Source organism: Perognathus longimembris, chromosome 2 (genome assembly GCF_023159225.1).
Source record: "Perognathus longimembris pacificus isolate PPM17 chromosome 2, ASM2315922v1, whole genome shotgun sequence".
In the NCBI taxonomy this organism is placed as follows: Eukaryota; Metazoa; Chordata; class Mammalia; order Rodentia; family Heteromyidae; genus Perognathus; species Perognathus longimembris.
Genome location: NC_063162.1, coordinates 18,806,413 through 18,830,323, shown reverse-complemented (window position 1 = coordinate 18,830,323; position 23,911 = coordinate 18,806,413). Strand labels below are relative to the sequence as shown.

Below are 23,911 nucleotides of genomic sequence, written 5' to 3'. Positions count from 1 at the left end.
TTTTTCTTGACAGATGAATAAAATCCATATGTATATTATATATGTACATATGACATATTTGAATATATTCATATGTACATATGATATTATATATGTATATATGATATAGGTATATATTCATATATATTCTTAATTTCATATAGATAGATAGATAGATATGCATTTATGTGTGAATAGTGATGCAATGACCATGATCATGCAAATGGTTTTATAATATCCTAACTTGTAATATTCTAGATACATGCCCAAGAGAGATATTGCTAGATCATATGGGAGTTTTATATTTAATTTTTGGAGCAATCCCCATCCAAACTGTAGTTACTTTTCAGGTGATATCTCACATGTTTTTGCCCACAGTCTCCTCAGATCACAATTCTTCCATATACATACATAATTAACCTTCCTTCTATGTGGCTTGAAACACAGGTTATGAACCACTACGACACCTAGCTTGTTTGTTGAGGTGGGATCGCTCACATTTTGCCCAAGCTGGCTTCCAACTCTGGTCCTTTGGTTTTTTGCCTCTCAACTAATTTGGATCACGTGTAAGTCATTATACTCTGCATGAATGGACTTCAATTTAGCTGAAGAAAATACATTTTTTAAGACTGCAAAGATCCATTATGAGGGAGTTCCTATGCCAAACATCAAAATGTGAGGGTTGTAGACTTTTGTATGTGGTTTTTGTACATAATGATTTTATAACCCCTGTGATATAAAGCTGCCTGTTATATACTTAGGGGACATGAGGATGAGAAAACCTAAGGTTTAAACGAGAGGATCATTTTACTTCATGAAGGCAAATCATATGCCTCCACTTGTGCTATAAAATGGTAGAAAAACTTCAAAATAAGAATACACAAAAATATCATGCTCCATCCATTCAGTCTTCCCAAGTCAAGTTTCAATGTGCTTTGGCTCTTTTCCAATCAAAGTGTGGTCTGTAGCTGACAGTGCTCTTACCAGTGGGAAACCCAGGGCCATAGGCCCTACCCTAGATTATTTCATCAGAACTTGTATTCTTCCATGATACCCAGGGGACTGACAGTCACAGTCAACATTGGCATATATTCTGTGCTTTGGTTATAAATATTTTAAATAAGCCCTGAACCATACAAATCATCCTCTTTTATTTAACTCAGCATGTGTCAATTACTCTTAATGCATTTAAAATATCATCAAGGACATCAACATAAATATACAATCATCTTTCATCATCTCCAGCTCAATTTGTTTCAGAAGTTCAGTAATTTTGTTCTCTTTGTGTTTTCCAAGCAAATATTGTAACAAATTTCTTTAATTTGATTCCGCAGGGTCTTATATTTAAAGGAGACTTTCAAGTACAAATAGTAGGTTTGGAAACCAAGGACTCAATAAATTAAGAGACCCTTTAATTTCTGCCTTTCATTTCACAACCACAGCAATTATTTCCTGTATATTTCAGGATTTATATGTTTGCGATACATTACCATGTTATGCAGGCCTATTGTGAGTTGTAATTTTTACATAAACTTATTCCATTTAGCTTAATAATATCCATTGAAAGTTCAGTTTGTAATATATTCTCTACTTGAGGGTAATAAAATTGTGTTTTGTTAGTAAAATGTCTGTAATTTGATTTTGTTACGGACTCATAGTAGCCTCATTATTCAGGATTACAGAGGCTTTAACGTGTGTCACCGTTACATAACCCTCACCCCAAACAGGGCAATACTACCAACACCATATGAGATTGGAGTTTGTTTAGAGATGAACCAGTTCTGGGGAGTGGGAAGCAAACCTACAGGATCTCACTTCTCTCTGGGTTTCTGAAGATGTGAAGGAAAAGAGTCTGCTTTGTAGTGTTCTTTGGGTTCAAACTTTACATCAACTCTCATGTGCAGAAAGAATTCCATGGGTGCGTGTCTGAAACTCACCGCTCTTTCCCAGTGTCTCATTGATTATGAATATGGCTTAGCAAGGAGAAGCAGAGACTACAGCAACACACACTGCCGTGACTCCAACAGCTTCAGATTAACCACCCTCTCCAGCCCCAGTACTGGAAAGTCACCTTGAAAATTGTGTCCTCTAGAGAGAACTTCATGAGAGACATTGCTTTTCTGTTACCCCAGGAACCTCAGAGCAGGGATCTGGATTTGTACACTACTTTTATCTCCAACTTCAAAACCTTTGCTTCTGTGGAATTCCAGCTGTCAGTTCATGGCCACATATCCTGCTCAATCAGTTAGTTATCCTTTGGCTTTATGAGGTGATCATTCTTCAATGCCTGAATTCCTAGCTTCTTACCTTCTCTATTCTGAAATTGTTCTCCATGTCTTCAATGTGCTTTATTCTTCCTGGCCCCTTGATCGTCGATGATCTTTCTTTTTCCATTTCACTACAGCAACCTGTTTTACATCTACTTATCACTAGCAACTGACAAGTAAACAAATGTTTTTCCTTCTTTCTCCTACATCTTCCTCATCTTTGTTCACTCTATAACTCCTCACAGAGACATACTTGTTCTATCATCTTTCATCCTAAGTGTTGGGGGGAGTACCTCCCTGTGTCCAAATTTTCTTTGAAGGAAAGCCTTACTTCTGCTCCTATTCTGAGCAAATGCTCTAGAATGGTCACATGTTCCTGCTACTTCAATCTTCTTCCCACATGTCTTGTCTGCCTGCTGGGAAATGAGTCATTTATTCCCACCACAGTGAGATGGCTTTTACCAGTATCCATACTTCTGCCTATTCAGCTATTTCTTCCTTAGAAATAGGTGAATACTGCATCTTTCAACTTGATCTCGTCCTCCTTCTTGAAGCACCTTCTCCTGATTTCTGTCTTCCTTTCTGCCACATGGGCTAGGTTATCTCAGGCTTTTTGCTGGCTCTCCTCAGATTTCTGACTGCTGGTAGTGCTCCTAGACGTTAGCAGGGTGTCTTCTTTCTAGTTATGTATTTTTTCAAGTGGACTATTTCAGAAGTATATGTTCAATGCCACGCGTGCTTACTGTGTCCTCCCCGCTAGAGCCCTCACATGTATTCCCACCTCTGGCTGGATGTGTCAGATTCTTTACAAAATGCACCATGTTTAAAGGTGAATCCCCATTCTGCTTTGGCCCAAACATCTCCATCTCTAGAACCAGTACTACCTCTACATCATTGCAACATCAAGTCCTTGTCTTTTCTTTTTCGTTGTCTGCTGACACTAATGTCCAGTAGTAGTGGCTCAAGAAACACTCATAGGCAAATCAGTATGTATCTTTCTTAGAAACCTGTGTTAAACTAAAGCTAAGATGTACCAGGTCATGGCCTGTTTTCTCTGATCTATCCCATCAATTGAACATTCTTCTCTTGGTTTATAATATAACCAACTTATGCTTTAGATTATTAACCTCAGAATGGAACTTAGATGATTTTGTGGATTATTTATATTTCTTACGATTGAAATTTTCTATTTTATTAACTATTGTTATTTATTACCACTCTAAACATTCTTAGGTTTTGTTCTGTTCCTTTTCAAGTTTGTTTCTTTCTTGTTCATGTCTGGTTTTTCTGTTGGATCCCCTGTACTTCACTGTAGTTTTATCCCTGAGTTTTCTACAACCCAGCTGGGTACGGCCACTAGAAGATACAATTGGAGGCTAGATAGCAGGAAGAAGGGAGGTAATGTGGGGTTCCTTTCTGTCTCTCTGACTGGCTGAACATCATGAGTGACAACTGTATCTAATAACTCTTTCTATGTAGTCTGTGAAAGTCACTGTACACTTTACATTTTCTTTGAGTAACTCCAGCCTAGGAATAGAGGCGCATCATGTCTTTGTTTTCCCCTGTACTCAATAAATCGTAATGACTCATTTCTGTGGCTACAGTTCAGGTTGTCCCACTGTTCATACAAATTTTGATATTTCCTTGAAATTTTCATCTACCCAATTATCTTAAAGTTCTCAATATAAAAAGTGAATTCTATTTTCATGAAACAATCTTACTTGATCCATAAGGATAATAAACATTACAAACTTTTTAAAATTACTTTTATTTTATTGTAAAGGTGATGTACAGAGAGGTTACAGTAATGTAAGGTAATGAGTATATTTCTCTTTGAACATTATTACCCTATCCCTCATTTTCTCTCACTTTTTACCTGCCCACTGACTCCCCACCCCTCTCAAGCTGTAAAGTTTATTTCCAACATAATGTCTTGTGTATAGTTGTTGCATTGGCTCACCCTTTGTCCTTTGCCTCACCATTTTGTTATTCCCTTTTCCTTCCCTAAATCAAATAAACCTGTACATATATTTACATATATGACACACATATATATGTATATATGTGTATATATATATATATACATATGATACAGAGTACCAAAATCAAAAACAACAACAGAGATAAACCAAAAGGGGAAAAAAGAAAGAAAGAAAACCCAAATAACTTCACACAGTACTTTAAAACAAAAGCAAAAAATGAAAACAAAGAACAAAAACAAAAAAAATACACCTCTCTTGTTTCCGTATCTTGGAGTTCATTTTGATTTGCATGGTTTTATATGGTCATATGTACATAGCTATTGAGCTATTGTGATCTTCTTCTAGGAGTATCCTAGACATATACTTTATTTGCCAGAAATGTCTTTTGCACTTTAGGTATTAGAGCTTTGTGTTGGATGATTGAATCTCTGCTTTAAAATAAAGAAGTTTTGTGCAATTAAAAACATAATGAAGTATTCTGTTCCTAGCGTGTCTCTGACACAAAGATGACTCAACAGTGATGATTACTACCTTCTATAAACCCTATTATGGTAAAATGTGGAGGAAAACAGGAGTGTCAGAACACCAAAGCAAGGCAAATGTTTTTGCACTTCTAAGAAAAAAGTAGAGAGGGTTAGGGCAAAGGTTTCCTCAGAGAATAAGTTAGGGCAGCAGTTTTCAAAGTGAAGTCTGCAGGCCCATGAGGGAGGGTGGAGGGGCTGAGAGTCTGAAGTTCTCCTAAGTCCTGAGTTCTTTTGAAGCTGCTGGTACAAGGCTCACACTGGAGAGCTCTGGGGTGACTGGGAGGGATTGGCCTAAAGCAGAATTTGTCAAAACTTACTTGGTCGTAAAGATTCTTTGTGATCCTTATTAGTACTATCTGTAAGTGCCTTTCCTGGAACTGTATCAGTTGATCTTGAGTGGAAGTCTAGAGACGATGTGTTTAACAAATGATTTCTCATAATTAGAAAAATTTGAGAAAACATCAGCTGAGTTTCTGGGTTTCAGATTCAGAGTTCCCCAGTTCAATATCCATGATCTTCATGAAGAGCTGCATTCACCACTGTGTGGGGAACACAAGCAAAAGTGTGACACACTGAATATGAAAATGCTGACTCCCTCCCCACGCTGCAAGAAAATGTACTCCCGGGCTGGGATGTAGCTCAGTGGCAACGTCCTTGCCTGGCAAGTGCAACATCCTGGGTTCAATCCCCAGTACCAAAAAAATAAAAGACAAACAGAAAGAAAATGTACTCCCTTGTTGATGCTAAAACCAGCTGTTACATACACACAGTGGAATTCTCTGCTTCTATCAGAAAGAATGGCATTGCCCCATTTGTAAGTTAAAGCAAAGACTTGGAAAAAGTCAAACTAAGTGAAGTAAGCCAAACACAAAGAAACACAGACTCTATGGTTTCCCTCACTGGTAATAATTGGTAAATGTCTATGATAGTCCTAGCAGAAGATCACAATAGCTCAATAGTTATGTACGTATAAGCACATAGGAAGTGAAATGAACTCCAAGTTATGGAAATAAGTGGTTTATTATTGTCACTGTTATTTTCAACATATGATGTGAAATTATGCCTTTGCCTCTTGTTTTTCTTCCCTATCATTTTATCCCTGATGTCACTGTAACTTTTTGGTACACTGGGTATTATATATATGTTTATTGGAACTTGGGAAGGGGAGCCTGGAAATATGGCTTAGTGGCAGAGTGCTTGCCTCATATACATGAAGCCCTGGGTTCAATTCCTCAGCACCACATATATAGAAAAAGCCAGAAGTGGCGCTGTGGCTCAAGAGCTAGAGTGTTAGTCTTGAGTAAAAAGAAGCTAGGGATGTTGCTCAGGCCCTGAGTTCAAGCCCCAGGACTGGCAAAAAAAAAAAAAAAAAGGAACTAGGATAGGGAAGGGGAACCTAAAAATTGAAAGACAAAGGGTAAAAGGCAAACCAATGCAACAGCAATACTTACAAGACAATATGATATACAACTGCGGTGGGTGGGGAGGAGGGAAAGTGGGAGAAAAATGAGAGAGGAGGTAACAAGTTTGAAATTTTATGAAACTGTAACTCCTCTAAACATCACTTAGTCAATGAATAAAAAATAAAACAGAACAGCTGTTCCTTAGAGTCAAGTGTTGGTGTTGGTGAAGCGGGGAAATTCATCTTCCTTGAGGCTTTACAAATGGTTTTCCTTAAATTTTCATGTGTCTTGGAAATTATTAGTGCAATTCCATGGAGATCATTTGCTTGTGTACATAACCAATATGCATTAGTCTCTTCTTGGCACTTTGTAGTGTACCAGAGATGCAGGGCTGATAGAAGTTGACATGGATGCTGTCCCCAGAGCTTTTGATTCAACCAAGGAGATAATTTTAATCAAATAATCATAACATTGAATATATTATTATAATGAGATAGGAGACTCATGAAAGAAAGGTACACAGATGTTAGGAAAAATTAACAAGTAGGAGAAATCAACCAAGATCTGGCTAGGTAAATTTAATTTTCCCTTTTGTCCTCTTTGGTGGTGTTCCAGTGTTGATATATGTAAAAAAGAGTCAGTGTTAATCACATCTTTAGTCTATGCAAGTTGTTTCCTGTAAGCCTTTGATATGATCTGCACAAGAGACCATATTATCCCAATGAGGACGCCATTGGTATTTAAATTGAATTGTAGGTGTGCAGGCAGAATTCTTCTGTAACCCTTCCAAGGTCATTCAGCCAGTGAGCAGCAGGTGCTAAATCAAACATGAACCTCAGTCTTGTGCTCAAGTTTATAACAACTGTGGATTCTTATCCAAGGAAGCCAGGTAGACATATAGAGAGCCAAAGTTGTCACATGACAGAATTGGGCTTATAATGAAGAAATAGTGGCATGTGTAAGGGCAAATAGAGAAAAAAGGAAAGGTGATAACATGATGGACAAACAGACCTAGAAGGAATGGTTTGCTGGACGATAAATGAGAGGAAATTCTCTAATAGGAGGTCCACAGCTTTTTCTTTGGTTCTGTGTGGTGAACCATGTCAGTACATGTAGATAAATATGGAAGGGAAGTTTTATCGCATTTGTGGATAAAAATTGTTGGGATAATATACTGACTAAAAAAAATCAGTAACCACAAAATATACCCACTAACTGAAAAGGAAGTCTGAATTAAGTAATACAAAATTTAATGTCAATGAAAGTGAAATTTTGCCTATGGAGTTCAGGGCATCAACTACTCATATACAAAACTTTGTGATTTTTTTCATGTGAAGATTCTTGTGGGCAGGAAACAAAATGAGGCCATTTGGTAAGGTGACACTTAAGAATCTTAATGAGACGGGCTTCAGTATGAGATGCATAAAATTTGAAGATACCAATAAACATATGAAGAGGGAATTATGAGAGAACACCTGCTGCTACTCCTTATTTTACAGATGGGAAAATAGAGGTCCAGAAAGCTTCAGTAATTTTAATCTGATTTAAGTTTATTAAATAAATCACCAGAGAGTAAGCAGAGAAAGTAAAATCTTAAAAAAAAAATTGCAGGTCAGAGAGCATAGAAAGTATCGTACAAAAACTTTAGGCAAGAATCTAATGGTCTTATCAGATAATTTCTAGGTTATTTTTTGTTTCATATGCCTGGTTTTATTTAATATTTCTGAGAGGTTTTTCCCAGTATAGTAAATAAGTGATGTTAAGAACTAAATCACTAAGGATACAATAAATTAAGCAAATAGGTGGTACATAGCAGAAAAGGACTCAGCCATGATGTAGTTTAGATGGCAGAGCCCATACTAATAGCCAGAGGGTTACAATAATATTGGGTAGGGTGAAACCCAAAGCTTGGAATAGAAGAGAACATGACATTGAGTCTGGAGAGACTGGCATTTACTCAAAGAAAGATCAACAATATCCCATAATACATTATGCTGGGAACTTACCTGGTCTCCTAAGCTTGATGGAGTCACTGGATGATCAAATGTGAGGCAGTTCCGGAAGATCAGCAGTCATGTAGCTAGTTGGGAGTTTAGACCCAACACATTACAATCCTTAGGCAAATGTGTCTAAGACACCCTTGCATTCCTGTCCTTTCAAGCAAATACCACACTGCTGGAGAGAAGTATCCTTTTTCTTTTACCTAGGCAGGCTGTCTGCTGTGAGTTTTTAATGAAAAAAACATCATTAAGGAAGAACAGAATACATGCAAAATGCTCCAAAGACTAGGCTATCATACTAACATGGTGATTTATATTGGTACAATGCTTCCTTCTCCAAGCTTTACTTACTTTCTGTCTTGTACACCTTATACATATCACATAAGAGAGATCACCTTTCTCCTAAGGAGTGTGGGAAAAAAAAAAGTTACCATGCTTTCTAATCTTGGACTTCTATCTGGGGAAATCAATGCTGGCCGAATATCATCTGAATCCTCCACATCAAAGACCAAGCCCCAAAGAATAACCCTAGGCAAGACCGCTTCTCAGATTCTTTATCTATCTCCCCCTACAACCAGCCTGCTGCCTCTCTTACTTCAGTCAGAAAAGTAATTTTGTCATCTAAATTCTTCACTCAGAATATAATATGCCCACTTCTGAACATCCCAGGGGCCTATTGGCAGAAAAAGTATCTCAAATCTACCCTGGTGGGTTCTTACAGCTGGAGAGCTCTCTTTCCTGCTATGCAACAACTGCTTTGCGAGTTAATTGCTTGTGCTTTGGCACCTTGCTGTGCATTACTTTATTAAGAGAAATTTACTCTTCAATTTCCTGTAGTGATTTCAAATTCCCAAGGTTGTTGCAGTGACTTACTTTATAACAACAATTACACGCCACTCCCTAAGGTCATAAAAGATTTGAAAACACATCCTCAGTGGAACCTGTGGGTGTCAGATGACCCTGGCTTGTAACAACGTTAATTCTGGAATTGGGAGCACCAGTGGGAAACACTTAGAGGTAGGAAAAGGAGGAGTCCAGGCAAGACAAGGGGTGGGTCCTTTAAATATCATGGTCAGGCTTCAACATTTAGCGGGGTATTTAAGCGTAGTGATCACAGAGATGATAACAACCATTGTTTTTTTCTCTCCCAGAGAGCAGACTCACAATTGCAGGGAGTTGAGTGTCCTTCCTCTCACCTGTAATCACATGGTCACATAACTCTTTACAGGAGTGGTGATGTTAAATGTGTCATGTTTTCAAGCAAACTTACTGTGAGAGGCTCTTTCAATGTGAAGAACTAGTTGGTGGGGAAGGTTTTTTTGTTTGTTTGTTTTTTGTACATGGTTTATGGTGTCCAACCAATGGGCTCAGGACAGCATGTGGGAGAATCGTACACTTCCAAATGGCAGTCGGGGAAGATCATTGGTTATATAGCTAGTGAATTTCCACTAACCCAAGTAAATCCACCAGGTATATTTTATTAGAAAAGAAGCTGAGACTCAGAGAGGATAAGTCAGCCATTCCACTGAATGGACACCCAGAAGTCCTTTCCTTTTTCTTTTCTTTTTTTTTTCCTTTTTATTGTTATTATAAAGGTAATTGATGGGGCTATAGTTATACAATTCAGGTAAAGCATTCATTTCTTTTTGGGAAATGTCACCCTTTTACTCATTCCCTCCTAGATTTTCCCTCCCATTCCCACCTACACATTATGTAGCTCATTTTTCAACATGGTGTCCACTGAGTACCACTGGTATTTTTCTTACCACTTTTAGTTGCTTGTGTTGTTCCTGTTCACCACAGTCAAAAAAGTGAAGAAGTAAGTCACGTGATTTCTTCTCGGTTGTAGATAGTCTTCAATTTAGGTTGTCTTATATAAAAACCTCAATTTGGCACACTTACAAAAACAATAGCCTCTAGTTCTTAGAATAATTTACTCTATTTCACAAGAAAGCAACACGTTGTTCAATTCCCATTTCAGACAATAGTTGGGAAAGAACATGGCCTTTGCAAGGCCTTCTGTTATCATCTCCAGTGGACATAAAGTGCAAATGTTATGGCTACAAAACTTTTACCCAGATGGAAGAATTGAGAGAAGACATGCTAGAGGGTTTGAGTCAGAGTCCTTATATCCAATGATCTCAATTTTCTTCATCACTAGCCATGGCAGTAGTACAGATATTTGTCCAAGTTGAAGAGCATAGAGACATACGTATCAATCAGTGATCATGTTTGGACATAGTAGATGATGTAGGGAACATTTGAAATCAAATCCTGATCAGAAATATGACCAGAAGTTTCACTTTTTGTACTGAATAAGTTGTGTTGTGAACTACTAGGTACATAAATTGTACCCCAGTTTTGATATTCAGATGAGAAATGCAGACCCACATTTGAGAAGAGAGGAAATGAGTTAATGGGGCACAGCTGTGCCACAGTGCCTTATAAAGTAAATCCTAAAAGTTTAGGAAAAAAGATATTAATACCTAATGAGCCCCAACTTTGTCTCAGGAACTGTGCAAGATGCTGCATTAATAGCCTACTGTTTTAAGTTATGAAACTAATTTAAACTACATGACTTTTGATGTATAAGAGCTTAGTCAGGCCCAATTTCCCCATTCTCTCATTGCCAATAGGTAGATCTGGACTTGAAATACAGATTGAGCCCAAATTGCAGCACTTTCCAATATTTTACATGGATTGCCCCTTGGTACAAAATTATGCATTGACAGGATTTAATCCAATTCCAAGATTGTCAAAATTATTTCTTGTAAAGTTAGTCAGAGAGCATAGTCTGTAAAACACAGCTTAATTCACCCCACCATGGTGATTTTGAATCCCCATTCATTTTACTCATGTGCTGGTTGTGTGTTGTAAACATATTATTTCATCACCCTAATATCTCAGTTTTCCCACTGTATTGACCAACCTCATTAGTAAAAGGTAGGTAATTTTACGAGTCAAAATATCAGTCTGTTTTAGAATTGGGCCAAGGATTGCAAGACTAGTAAGAGTGAATGTTCTCAGGACTAAATAATAAAGGATGTTCATTCGCTTGCATAGTACTCATTCTCAATGGATGGGTGAAAATATTCAAAGGGATGACATTGATCAAGATGTATTCATAAACTGCTTTGTTAATTGCAACTCCTTTGTACAACTACTTACAGATTAATTAACTAAAAGCTGTTTTGTATTTCCTCTTTTTCTGGTCTTCCCCCCCCCACTTTCTTTTTTTTGCCAGTCCTGGGGTTCAAACTCTGGGCCTGGGCACTGTTCCTGAACTCCTTTTTCCTCAAGGCTAGCACTCTTATTACTTGAGTCACAGCACCACTACCAGCTTTTGCTTTGATTAGAATTAATTAATAAGGATCTCACAGGCTTTCCTGCCCTGTCTGGCTTCAAACCACAATCCTCAGATCTCAGCCCTTAGGGTAGCTAGGATTACAGGCCCTTTGTAGGCCTTTTCTGGACTTTTAAAACATTACAGTACAAAACAAGTGATATGATAATCACTACCTTAACTATTTTAAGTGCATATGATTCAGCAGGATTAAGAATACTCACTCATTTCATTAGAAAACACATGTGTAAACTTTTATTTTATCTTGCAAAAAGGAAACTCCGGGTTTAATGAATAACACTCCATTTCTCCCTCCCATAGTTTTCTACTTTATTTAAAGAAGCAAGCACCATGTTGTCAGAAGGCCTGGGGAATCTCACCTGCTAATGGACTGCAGGTGGATTTCAAAAGTTCAGGACCTAGGTGATAACAAACTATGGGGATTTTAACACTTTATGTTGTATGTCTTGTGGTATTTAAGGCCTCTAAGCCTGTGATGATATATTATATGGCCATAATAAACAAACACATCTTTGTAGTGAGATATAAAAATTTCAAATTTCCTGTTCCCATCTGCTTTTTATGTAATGATGTTATTATTACCCCATTCTGTCTATATGATTACTGAAAGAATTATTCTACATTGGTATACTAGTCATCTCCAATGGTGGTAAATGAGTTTTACCCCTTTATTATGATGGACTCATGGGTTTTTATTTATTAAATATGTTACACATAATTGCAGTCATTTTTTAAAATTCTTCATGGCTTTGGAAACATCACACCATTCACTTAACTTGGATAATGTGTTTATTTTGAAAAACAGAATTTGTTCACTTACGTTACAAATGACATATGGGCCTTGTCTTAATTTCCCATTATGGAAGAGGGATTGTGCATTTTCTGTTTAGCAACTCCAACAATCTTGGGTGCATTTGATTTTTTTCATGCTTTTTCCAAATACATGCAGATGGCCAAGGGATATGAATCTAATAGTTTCTTGTTATTTTTTGCATTTGTTAGTGCTATTCTTAGTTTCTGTGCAATGTCTGTTAGGACAACTACAGATGATTGATCAGAATGTTTTTAAAGTACTTTTATACGCATATACTTACTACTCCATTTTATAACAAAGAGTACATTTCCTTTGAACAGCGTCACCCCTCCCTCATTTTCTTCGTTTTCCTCTTCCTATATAGTTCATTTCCAAGTTCATTTACAAATAGTGTCTAGTGAATATCTCTTTGTCCCACATTTCTTTGCTTCCCCTCCCTAAATCAGGTAGACTCATATAGAAGACAAAGAGCACAGAAAAAAAAAAGAACAAAAGAGAATAAACCAAAGAAAAAACCACAAACAGTAAAATAATAATCCAATGCCTAATGTATGAAACTGTAACCTCTCTGTAATTCAGTTTGATAATATATGTATATATACGTATATATATGTATATATACGTATATATATGTATGTATGTGTATATATATATACGAATCCTCTTGTTTCCATTTTTTGGAGTTCACTTCAGTAAGCATCATTTCATAAAGTCATAAGCACATAGTTATTGCGCTCTTAAAAAATCACAAAGGATACAAAGTTAAAGACTGATTCCTGTAGCACTTCACTTTCTAGTGTTTTCTTTTCTTGCCTCATTCTGATCTATAAATCTTCTCTGTGTATGTGATTCAGTAGGCATGTGCCTATGAGAGTTTTCTGGGACTTCTTGAAATATCACACTCCTCTCCCTTGTCTTAAAATTGGAACTATGAGTCTTTGTGGATTCTATTCAAGTGACTTCTCCAGGCTGGTCAATTGGAATTTCCCTGGAAAGTATAAAAATGGACATTTGGATAAAGATTAGGAAACACAAAGTGATGCTAATGCTCAAAACTTAGTAGACAACTTTGCATGAAATGCAATTATTGTGTCTTGAGACTAAAGCCAATCCAATAGGTAAACAATGAGAATGTTCACTTCTAGATTCTATAGAAGGGGAAACTGAACACTGTAAGAGAGTAGAAAGAGAAAAAAATTATTCCAATGAGATCTAAGATATACTATACAGCAGAAAAAGAAATATATACACTCATTTCAAAATGCAAAGTCATTGAGAGAGTAAAAAGGGAAATTTCTGAGTTTCATGAAATTTGTATTTTTCGTTGCTGAAAGAGACTTGAAGACTAAATGTATTTTCTGATTGCATCTAAGAGGAAGTATGACGTATTATATAGTACTGGGTTTTCGCCCTGGGGATCTGAGATCAAATCTTGGATTCTTATATTCATTTAGTTTTATGTACTTTTACAGAGTATTTGAAAATCGTTTTTCCACTGTTCACTTTCATAAATCCATGTGGAAATCATTTGGCTATGTTTGTTGGAAAGTATCTCTCTTCAATTTTTAGTAGAATAATAGTGTATCAGAACCAGAGGAAGGCTAATAAATCCCCTAGTCAAATATCTCATCTTTGTGAGTGGCTGTTTAAGTTTTTTTGTAAAATGAATAAACCAGGCTGGGTTTATTTTGTCCTTCCTTCACTATACATACATGGGGAGAGTGCTCAATTTTCTTTTAATGAAGAATTGGGCTTTCTTCTACTCTCCGTGCATTATATGGTTACACATTCTTTCTCTGCTTTATTTTCTTTATTTCCTTTGTGTGGAGTGCTGAAGGAAGCTCCAACACTTTCTTCCTCCTCCTCTTCCTCCTTCTTTTTTCTCCTTTTTTTTTTCCTTTGGCCAGTACTAGGGCTTGAACTCAGGGCCTGGGCACTGTCCCTGACTTCCTTTTGCTCAAGGCTAGCACTCTGCCACCTGAGCCACAGTGCCACTTCTGCTTTTTTCTGTTTATGTGATGCTGAGGAACTGAACCCAGGGCTTTATGCATGCTCGGCAAGCAGGCTACTGCTAAGCCACATTCCCAGCCCCACTTTCTTCTTCAGAATACCACACCATAAGCAAAAGAAAGAAGATGATACTAAATGTTCAAATGGCATATGATCTCGGCATCTCCAAGACAAGAAAAGTTCAGGTATACCCTGAACCTCAACAAACGAAAGAGAGCAAATCCTTCTCACTACAGAGAATTATTGCATATGATCACTTTGGATTTTTTTTACATAAAACCAGTAATTCAAAGATTAGTGTCAAGATGTTGTATTTTAAAATATTAAGTTAATTACAAACTTAAAAACTGAAATTTAATGTTTAATACAAACTATTAATTTGAAGACTTTAATTACAGAAATTCTGAAAATAAAATTATAAAAAATTCAGTACTTACACCACTTAGAAATAATCATCATTAACATACTTTTTAAATAAAATATTCTAATTCTTAAGGACCCTAAGTTAATATTATGGAAATTTCTAAGAGCAAATACATAGCAATCTGATTTAGCTTGCAGACTGTTTTCTAATGCTGAAACTTAGATGTCCCAAGTCCAGTTAACTAAAAATCTTAGAATGGATTCTTCTTCTTTTCTCAGAGAAGGGAAACACAAACTCAAATGTCCTCTCCAAAAAAGTAAATAATGTCCCCCATTGGCTCTAAATCTTCCTCTGTGATTTGCTCTTCCATTTTTCTGTCTTGAGAGATAATCTGGCTGGTCATAGAGAAAAGCTCTTATTCAGCTTTTAAACTTTAATGTTAGTTAAAAAATAATAATACAGCTATAAGGCTTGGATTATAGTGGTAAATATTTAAAGTCTCATGAATCCACCATGACAAAGAATCCCAAACGTATGAAAATGGATAACAAAACTGAAATATTCACAATTTCCTTATGGAAGGATGATGTAAAGAAGGACTATCCTCTCTTGAAAATTTTATTTCCCTTTTGTGAAAGGTTCTTCATTTTTCTAGGTAGAAGGTGGCTTGGGTGTTGATAAATTCTTAAATTCTCCCAGTGTAAGAGTTTTCTGTGAAGGAATGTATTAGGTGACAGTCTTACATATGATCCATAGAGAAGACGGTTGGTTATCACCTACCCTTTTATCAAGTCCAAATGACATTCACATCAATCATTTTGCATCTTTGGAAAAAAACTGGTTTGTAATTGACTTGTGGTTAAAATTAAAAATAGACCTACCCACTCTCTCTATATATAATGTGTCATAGACCTGGTTTGTCACATAAAAACTGTGTCATATGTCCATGTTTAGCTGATATTAAGTAATTGTTTCTCATGGACTAGTAGCATGTGGTGATGGTGTGTGATGAATACATAAGTAGGATTTTGTCCACATTGGATTATTTATGAATCCAAGCACAGACTCTTCTATTAATTCACCATACTACTAGGACCAGAAATAATTCTATAATGCAACCAAGAGATTGTAATTGTACAAGGCAACTTCTGAGGTGTTTCTTTAATTTTGTCAACTGTTGCCTTGAGAGAACTGTCACCCCAACCCTACTTCACTTACCAACACGATGAAGACGTGAATGCCCCTGGTCCACACTGATCCTGTTTCTGCTCTGGGAATTGTGCTTGCTTCAATCATGGTTGTATGTGCTTGGGGGCTATGGAGTGTTATCTTCCAGTGTGGGCACGAAGAAGAGGGGAAGATAATGAAGCAGATGCATAGAGAAACATAGAAACTAGAGCCCCAAGAGTCAAACTGATAAGCTCTGACATGTTTCTGAAATTTTCCATTTCCTGATTTTAGTCTTTTTCCAAGATCTGCAGTCTTTCTTTCCCTGGGGATGGACACATTGTCTTAAACTTATAAATGTACAACACATACCTAATTATTTATTTGTCTGGAAGCCAGGTCTTTGCTTGTAATGCAAAGGCCGTTAGGTAAGAATTCCAGTTCGCATTTTATTTCTCAGACTTTATTTCATGAAGACTATGGACTATAGTTTGGCAATTACAAAGGAAGACTGGATTTGAAAAGTTTTCAGGGTCTGGGGCTTCCAAACTATGGAAGTTTGTTGAAAAACAATAAAAAAACACGAAGTAGAAAAGAAATTGTCAGCATTAATCTATTTACACAGTGGTTTATGCTGTCCGTGTGCTTATTCTAACTCTTAGTGTTCAAAATAATTATACCCATTGTAGAGGGGGAAATCAATGGCTCAAGGAACGGTAAGTGTATCTTATGTCATCATAGCTACCACTGTATCAGGCCAACATGTAGAGAAGTCATCCTACAGTAAGTGAATGAATAACACCAATATACATGTGTGAGTGTACTGAGCACTCATAGGCGTCATGCTCTCATTTACACCATGTACTTCTGGATTGCTCTGAGGGGATGCCGCTTCTCCTCGAGGGTTTATAGTTACCAATCAGGTAGATGAAAGCTGTATACAGGATGGCCAAAAAGAGTCTCTGAAAAAATCTTTAATTTCAATCTATCTGTAGATCAATCCATTAAACAGGTAGTGAATAGAAAATGAAATGAAAAATATGGAAAAAATGTTTGAATTATTTTATTGAAGGTCTTATAAAAGCAAAGCTAGTTTTGTACCTCCAACAAATAAGAAAATACGAAGGAGCAAAAGTTAAGTGCTAAATAAGCAATGCAGTTGGAGACAAAAGAAAAAAAAATATTCTACCCTGCTTCAAATAAAGAAAATGTATTTTTCAAGGCACACAGAATATGGATGAATTCTGATCTGCCCAGTAAAAGTTTTCAAAATGGCATCAGCCTGTTCAATGCTTGCGCTTAGATCTCTCCTTATGACCATCTGTATTTCAGAGTTGGCCACAGAGTGTTTTCACCCATGCTGGGAGCCCAAATGTTCACTCAGTTACCTCGTTATTTTTTTATAAGGAGCAAATAAACATCTGTAGCCATGACAGTGCAGGTAGGTCTTTCTGACAGTGTGGGATTGGCTCTGTGCATCTCTGTGAGCTTTGTGAGATGCCTCTACTTTGATGTCTGGAGTCCCTGTGCTTCAACCCCTGATTTCCTCATTTATCTGAAGCACAAGAAGAATGTAGAAAGTGCCTGGTTATGGTCCGGCATGCAGAGCTTACAGTAGCTCCTTAAGTATTCAGTGAAGGAGTGCTGCACACGAAAGTAAAACACAAACAGAAGCCAGGAAAAAGCTGGGAAAGAAACATATATTAACAGCAAAGAAAGAATGACTGTTCCAAAGTCTTATTGTGGTAAAGCCCTGTGGCCCTGTGGGAGGTGACATTATGTCTGCTGGAAGGAAATGACGTTGCTGAGGGCATGCCCTTGAAGGAGGTATTCCAGTCCTGGTTCCTTTTTGTTCTCTTTCTTGGTTTCTTGGCTGCCACTATGTGCCATGCTCTCCTCCGTGCTGTTAGGCCTCACCATAGGCCCCAAAGCAATGAAGCCAGAGCCCAAACCATTGAAACTGTCCAAATCTGCCTTCTTGAGTTGTTGATTTCAGGTTTTGTCACAATGACACAAAGCCAGCAAACACAGCATGTATGTTTGTATGGACTGTCCTCTGAAACAAGTCATTTGTCTTTTTATCCTTTGTCTCTCAATTTTGATATTTCCTTTCCCTTCCCTAGTTCCAATATATGAATATACAATAGCCAGGGTACCCAAAATCAGTTACAGTGACATCAGGGGTTAAACCTTGAGAAAGAAAGACAAACGAAAAAGGGCATAATTTCACATGGTGTGTTGAAAATAACAACAGTGTTAAACCACTTGTTTCCATAACTTGGAGTTCATTTCACTTAGCATCATCTTATGTGTTCATATGTTCATAGCTATTGAGATATTGTTCTCTTCTGCTAGGATAATCCTAGCCTTATATTAATTATTCCTGATGAGGGAAACCATAGAGTCTATGTTTCTTTGGGTTTGGCTCACTTCACCTATGGTGTAAACCAACTGCACAACTCAAGGAGGGGTGGGATTGCAGGGAGAAAGGTGGGAGGAAAATGAGGGAGGAGGCAATAAGTTGGATAAAAAATGTACACACTGTCCTACATATGAAACTGTAACCCCTCTGTACATCACTCTGACAATAAAGAAATGAAAAATAAAGTAAATTAAAACAAAGGGTAAAAAGACAAACTATTGCAAAAGCAATACGTACAAAACCAATTGGTGTAAACCAACTGTACAACTCATGGTGGGGGGCTAGGGAGGGGAGTATGGAGGAAAAAGAGGGAGGACATAACAAGTTGGATAAGTAATGTACTTGCCTTATATATGAAACTGTAACCCCTCTTTACTTCACTTTGACAATAAAGAAGGAAAAAAGATACTAATGCAATAAGCTATGTGAGGGTTTTCTCATCTACAGAGAAAGCAGTTGAGATACAAGAGGTTAAGCTCCGAATTAGAACTTCAGTGCCATGATTTAAACATGGTCTGAGCCCATTTCTCTGCATGGTTTTCTACATGTAGGAATAATATCTTTGTCAGCTTAAAAGACCTCCTATATTGAGTAGCTGTTCAATAAAGTCTTATTAAATTGACTCCACTGAACATATAGCAATTAGGTGTTCCATTTTGCAAGGTGAAGGCACAAATAATAACCCTTGGAACTTTTATTCAAATTGAAATGCGACATTGAATTTCAGATTGTGATCAGCTCATTTTGTGAGCAGTCCCTGAAAGTTCACAAGAGAAATAATTATGCAGAACTCTGGTCTTACACCAAGAATAGATTTGCCTTATAGACAAATAGAATAGATACTCTCTGCTTCCTGCTCATTTTTATGAACTGAGAATTCTCTACATGTCTCAAATGTTATGCTCTCTCACATGCCCTACGTGACAGGGGCAGGACAACATTTTGCATGACTTCAGTTAACTTCAGTGTAAATATACAATCATTCAAAGATAAATATTCTCTGGGCATGGCATTCACACCTATCATCTTAGCTGTTCCAGACACAGAGATGAATAGGAGCATGATTTCAAGGCCATGTTGGGCTGAAAAATTGGGGGGGATTCACATTTCAATTGACAAGCCAAATGTAATATACACCAAAGATCTCAGTACATGAAGGGCACAAGTCAAACAACTACAGCCTGAAGGTAGCCCTGGGAACAACTGCAATACCTTACCTGAAAAATAACTTGCGTAGCAAGTACTGTGAGTACTGTGAGTGAGGGCCTGTGTCAAAACCTCAATACCACCAAAAAAAACAAAACAAAACAAAAAAACAACACAACAACAACGACGACAAAACCCTATTCATCTTCATTCACATTACATAAAATGTAAGGCTTTGTGTCACAGTCACACACATATCAAAAACATTAATACATACTGAAAAAAATGTTGAGGGAGACAAAGGATAAAAAGACAAATGAGGGCTGGGGATATGGCCGAGTGGCAAGAGTGCTTGCCTCGTATACATGAGGCCCTGGGTTCGATTCCTCAGCACCACATATATAGAAAATGGCCACAAGTGGCGCTGTGGCTCAAGTGGCAGAGTGCTAGCCTTGAGCAAAAAAGAAGCCAGGGCCAGTGCTCAGGCCCTGAGTTGACGGCCCAGGATTGGCCAAAAAAAAAGACAAATGACACCAAAAACAACACTTGCAAAACCATTTGTTGTAAACCAACTGAACAACTCATGGGGGGAGAGGGAAAGGGGGAGGGAAATGAGGGAGGAGGTAACAAACAATACAAGAAATGTACCCATGGCCTAACTTATGTAACTGTAACCCCTCTGTACATCATTTTGACAATAAATAAGTAATTATTAATTTAAAAAAAGAAAAAAATGTTGAGAGAATTGTACATGTAGATTTGTAGACACAAGAGTGGTTGGGTTATATACCAAAGAATTAAACACTCTCATGTTGTTGTCCAAGGCTAGTTCTGAATGAAATGCACATTTCCCATGTCTGAATGATGTAAGGAGGTAGCAGCCTCTAAGACAATGTGACTTTGATGTTCTTGGCCTGCTAGGTAACACGGTCAGAACGCAGGTGTTCGCATCTCTCCAGGGCTAGAATCGTCCATGGGCTGGGACTGCAATGGGAGGTAAACAGTGGCTAATAATATGGTCAGGACCTCTGCATACTCAGGATTCAGCTGTCTAGTTAGCCACTGATTTCCTGACACAGGGTGCTAGCAAGGAAAAATTGTAAAAGCTGTAGGGAAGAAAGAAGGAAAATTTGAGGTGACCCTTCACCTTCAGAATGATATCTAGCCATGCAGTGTTTGTGTATATACATTCATGTATGTATGTGTGCATGTACATGTGCACTACATGTGTACATATGCATTCATGTATGATGTATGTGTGTATGTACACACATGTGTGTGATAGAGAAAGTAAAACAAAAACTATGAATGAATTAATGACTGCATGAAGCAACAGAATGGACAATTTGGGGGCAGTTCCTTAAAATTATGAAGTTCCTTCATATTTTGCTATTGAACCTTCTTAAAAACTTCAACAGAATATATTCTTAGAGAAGGAAACTAAACTGAAACAAGCTAAGATGCCCTAAAACTAACAGGTAGAAAATGACAATTTGGAATAATCCCTTTCCCTTCAAGATCCCTGTCTGGTATTTTGGGGTATGGAATGCTCATAGGGATATAGAATGCCAAACGTTCTTTAACTTAGGGACTCAAATTATAACAGGGATGCAGGAATCTGTCTAGGACAACTTCCTAGAAGAATTGAGATCTGAGGTTACTTTTGCAGAAAGGGAAGAAGGCAAGAATGAGAATGGGGTTTGAGGGCAGACAGCATGAACCCTAATTTCTTCACTGTCACTTCTCAGCCATGTGACCCTGGCAAGCTAATTAATTTTTACCTTTAGTTTTTAGAGTTATGATATCTCATCTGCAAAAGGTAAATGGCTATTGTAAGAATATAAAAAGGGGTTGAGATTTATAAAGCATTAAGAATAGTCCTTGGCCATACTCTACTCTCAGTGCATGATGGCCTCATTGTTAAAATCTAAGGAGAGATCCAACTCCAGAAGGGAGGTGTTGGATTTACAATGATTTTTAGTATTTATTGGAAGAATGGCATTGCTTCATTCATAAGGAAGCGTAAGGACTTGGAAAAAATCATACTAAGTGAAGTGAGCCAGACCCAAAGAAACATAGACTCTATGGTTTCCCTCATTGGTAATAATTAGTATATGTCTAGGATATTCCTAGTAGAGGATCACAATAGCTCAATGACTATGTACAAATGATCATATAAGATGATGCCAAGAAAAATTAACTCCAGGATATGGAAACACATGGTCTTTTCATTGTTGTTATTTTTTAATGTACTATGTGAGATTATTTCTTTTTTCTTGTGTTTTTCCTTCCCTATGGTTTAGCCCCTGTTGTCACTGTAACTGATTTTGGTACCCTGGCTTTTGTGTATATATATATATATATATATATATATATATATATTGTGTATATATATATATATATATATATCTGAATTAGAAAAGGGAAGGGGAACAGCAAAACGATGAGAAAAGGGACAAAGGGCAAACCAATAAAACAGTGATACTCACAAGACAATATGATGTAAACTAACTGTACACCTGGGGGGGGGGCGTGGGGGAGGTGGGAAGGTGGTGGGAAAATGAGGGAGGGGATAACAATTTTGACAAGAAATGTACTCACTACCTTACCTATATAACTGTAAGCCCTCTGTGCATCACCTTGGCTGTTAAATTAAATAAAAAAGAGAAAAGTCAAGATAGAAATAAAACTTATTTGTTGTTATACGTAAAATAAATATTCTCCAAGAGGACTAGAAAGGCGCTGTCCATGGTACTTCAATATGTGGCTTAATGGAGGCTCTGCTGGCCATCGAAGAACAAGGCAGACATGGCTGCCACCACCAGAACACATGGCTGCATCTCAGCAGCACTGAAAATGAGACATCCTGTGCCCCCTGATGTGATGCAATCTAAGCTACATAGCACCACCTGTGTAGCATTGTTGCCAAAATGTTCGACCTGAATGTAACAAAGCCTTTAGGAATAATTTACAGCCTGTAATCCATCTAGTAAATGCAAAGGATAGAGGGACAAGTAAATTAACTATAAGGAAACAATTATCCAAATGAAATAAAGAAGGTATAAATTCCTTTGAGAAAGCAAAGGAAGTTTGTTGAACAAATAAAATACATGAAAGCAAGGAAGTAAAGAGAGACTCTCAGCTATAATGGGATGAAAAGATTCATAAGAGACATAACACACAAATAGAATAATTGACATTCTATTTATGAACCAGATGAACAAATCTTTGTAAAAAAACATTTTGGAGACAATCTTCAATATTTTCAGGCATAAAAATAATATTTAAAAACTTGCTAATGCTATTTAAAAATGGCCTTGCTGCTATGTAATAAAATCTTTCTCTTTGATTGAAGAGACACTTCAGTAAAGTATGTATATTTTTGTTTACCATTTTTTACTTTTTATTCAGGAGATACAATTGCTAAAATTGAAATTAGATGCTACAGAATTTGAGAAGAAATTGAAGCTATTTTGGAATTAAGCTTCTGACCTTTCAAGACCTTAAAAAAAAATCGCACTGTGTGTCCTGAGTCTTTAGGGGAGCCAGCATTTTATCTGTGACCACATTTTGAGAATCTTAAATGCTTTACCTTTAGAGAAGATCTTATCCTGGTGTTGGAGATAAAGAAAATGAGAGGAAGACCAGGAACTGACTGGAAGAGTAGGGGAAAAAAAGGAAACATGAGGAGGAAACACCGCCACAAAAAAAAATGATGTAAGTGTTGAGGTTTAGGAAATGAATGGGGGAATATTATTGAGGTAAATGAAAGAATTAGCATTGCAAGATACAGCTTGCTAGCACTCACTATTTGCAAGTGGAGCCAAGTGTGCAAGAAAGAAGAAAGAATATGAGCCTCCCTCCCCACACCCTCAACAGATCATTAGCAAGGCCTATGTTTAGTTCTAGATTCTTCTACTTATCTTAAGAAACTAAGTTGAAGGTAGGTTAAACAACCTGCCTAACTTTATACTGCTGGTCAGTGGAAGTCTAGACTTCTATGCAAGGGGGTCTGCATTCTGAACCACCTCTGCCACCACAGTCATGACAGCCCATAGATTATAACCAGACTACATACCATAGAGTGATTTAAATCTAATTAGATGGTTCACCAGCCCTGCTGTCCTGAGCTGCCAATTTATATACTGTTGCCTGCCTAGGACAAGGCAAAGGGTATCAGTGATGTTACTGCAATGGACAAACTAAAGTTAGTTATCTTAGCAGTTCAAGAGGAGCCAAGAGCTACCATATACATAGTAGAATGGATGCTAGTACTAAGACTGGTTCAGATAGTATTTAGTGCAGCAATTTATTGGTTTTGTTTTTTCAGTATTGAGGTTTTTTATGGTTAAGATATACATACATATATGTATATATATACATATGTGTATATATATATATAGGTATATATGCATATATATTTACCAGTCCTGGGGCTTGAACTCAGGGCCTGAGCATTGTCCCTGGCT

At 37.2% G+C, this 23,911-nt stretch overlaps 1 long non-coding RNA gene across 1 annotated transcript; it reads left to right on the top strand.

Annotated features, from left to right (window-relative positions):
- Nucleotides 1-5,506: 5,506 nt before the first annotated feature.
- LOC125342746 lies at nucleotides 5,507-21,571 on the top strand. Its single transcript, XR_007209268.1, has 3 exons — nucleotides 5,507-5,570; nucleotides 6,243-6,247; nucleotides 21,464-21,571. It is a non-coding gene; the product is annotated as an uncharacterized LOC125342746 (long non-coding RNA).
- The last annotated feature ends 2,340 nt before the right edge of the window (nucleotides 21,572-23,911 follow it).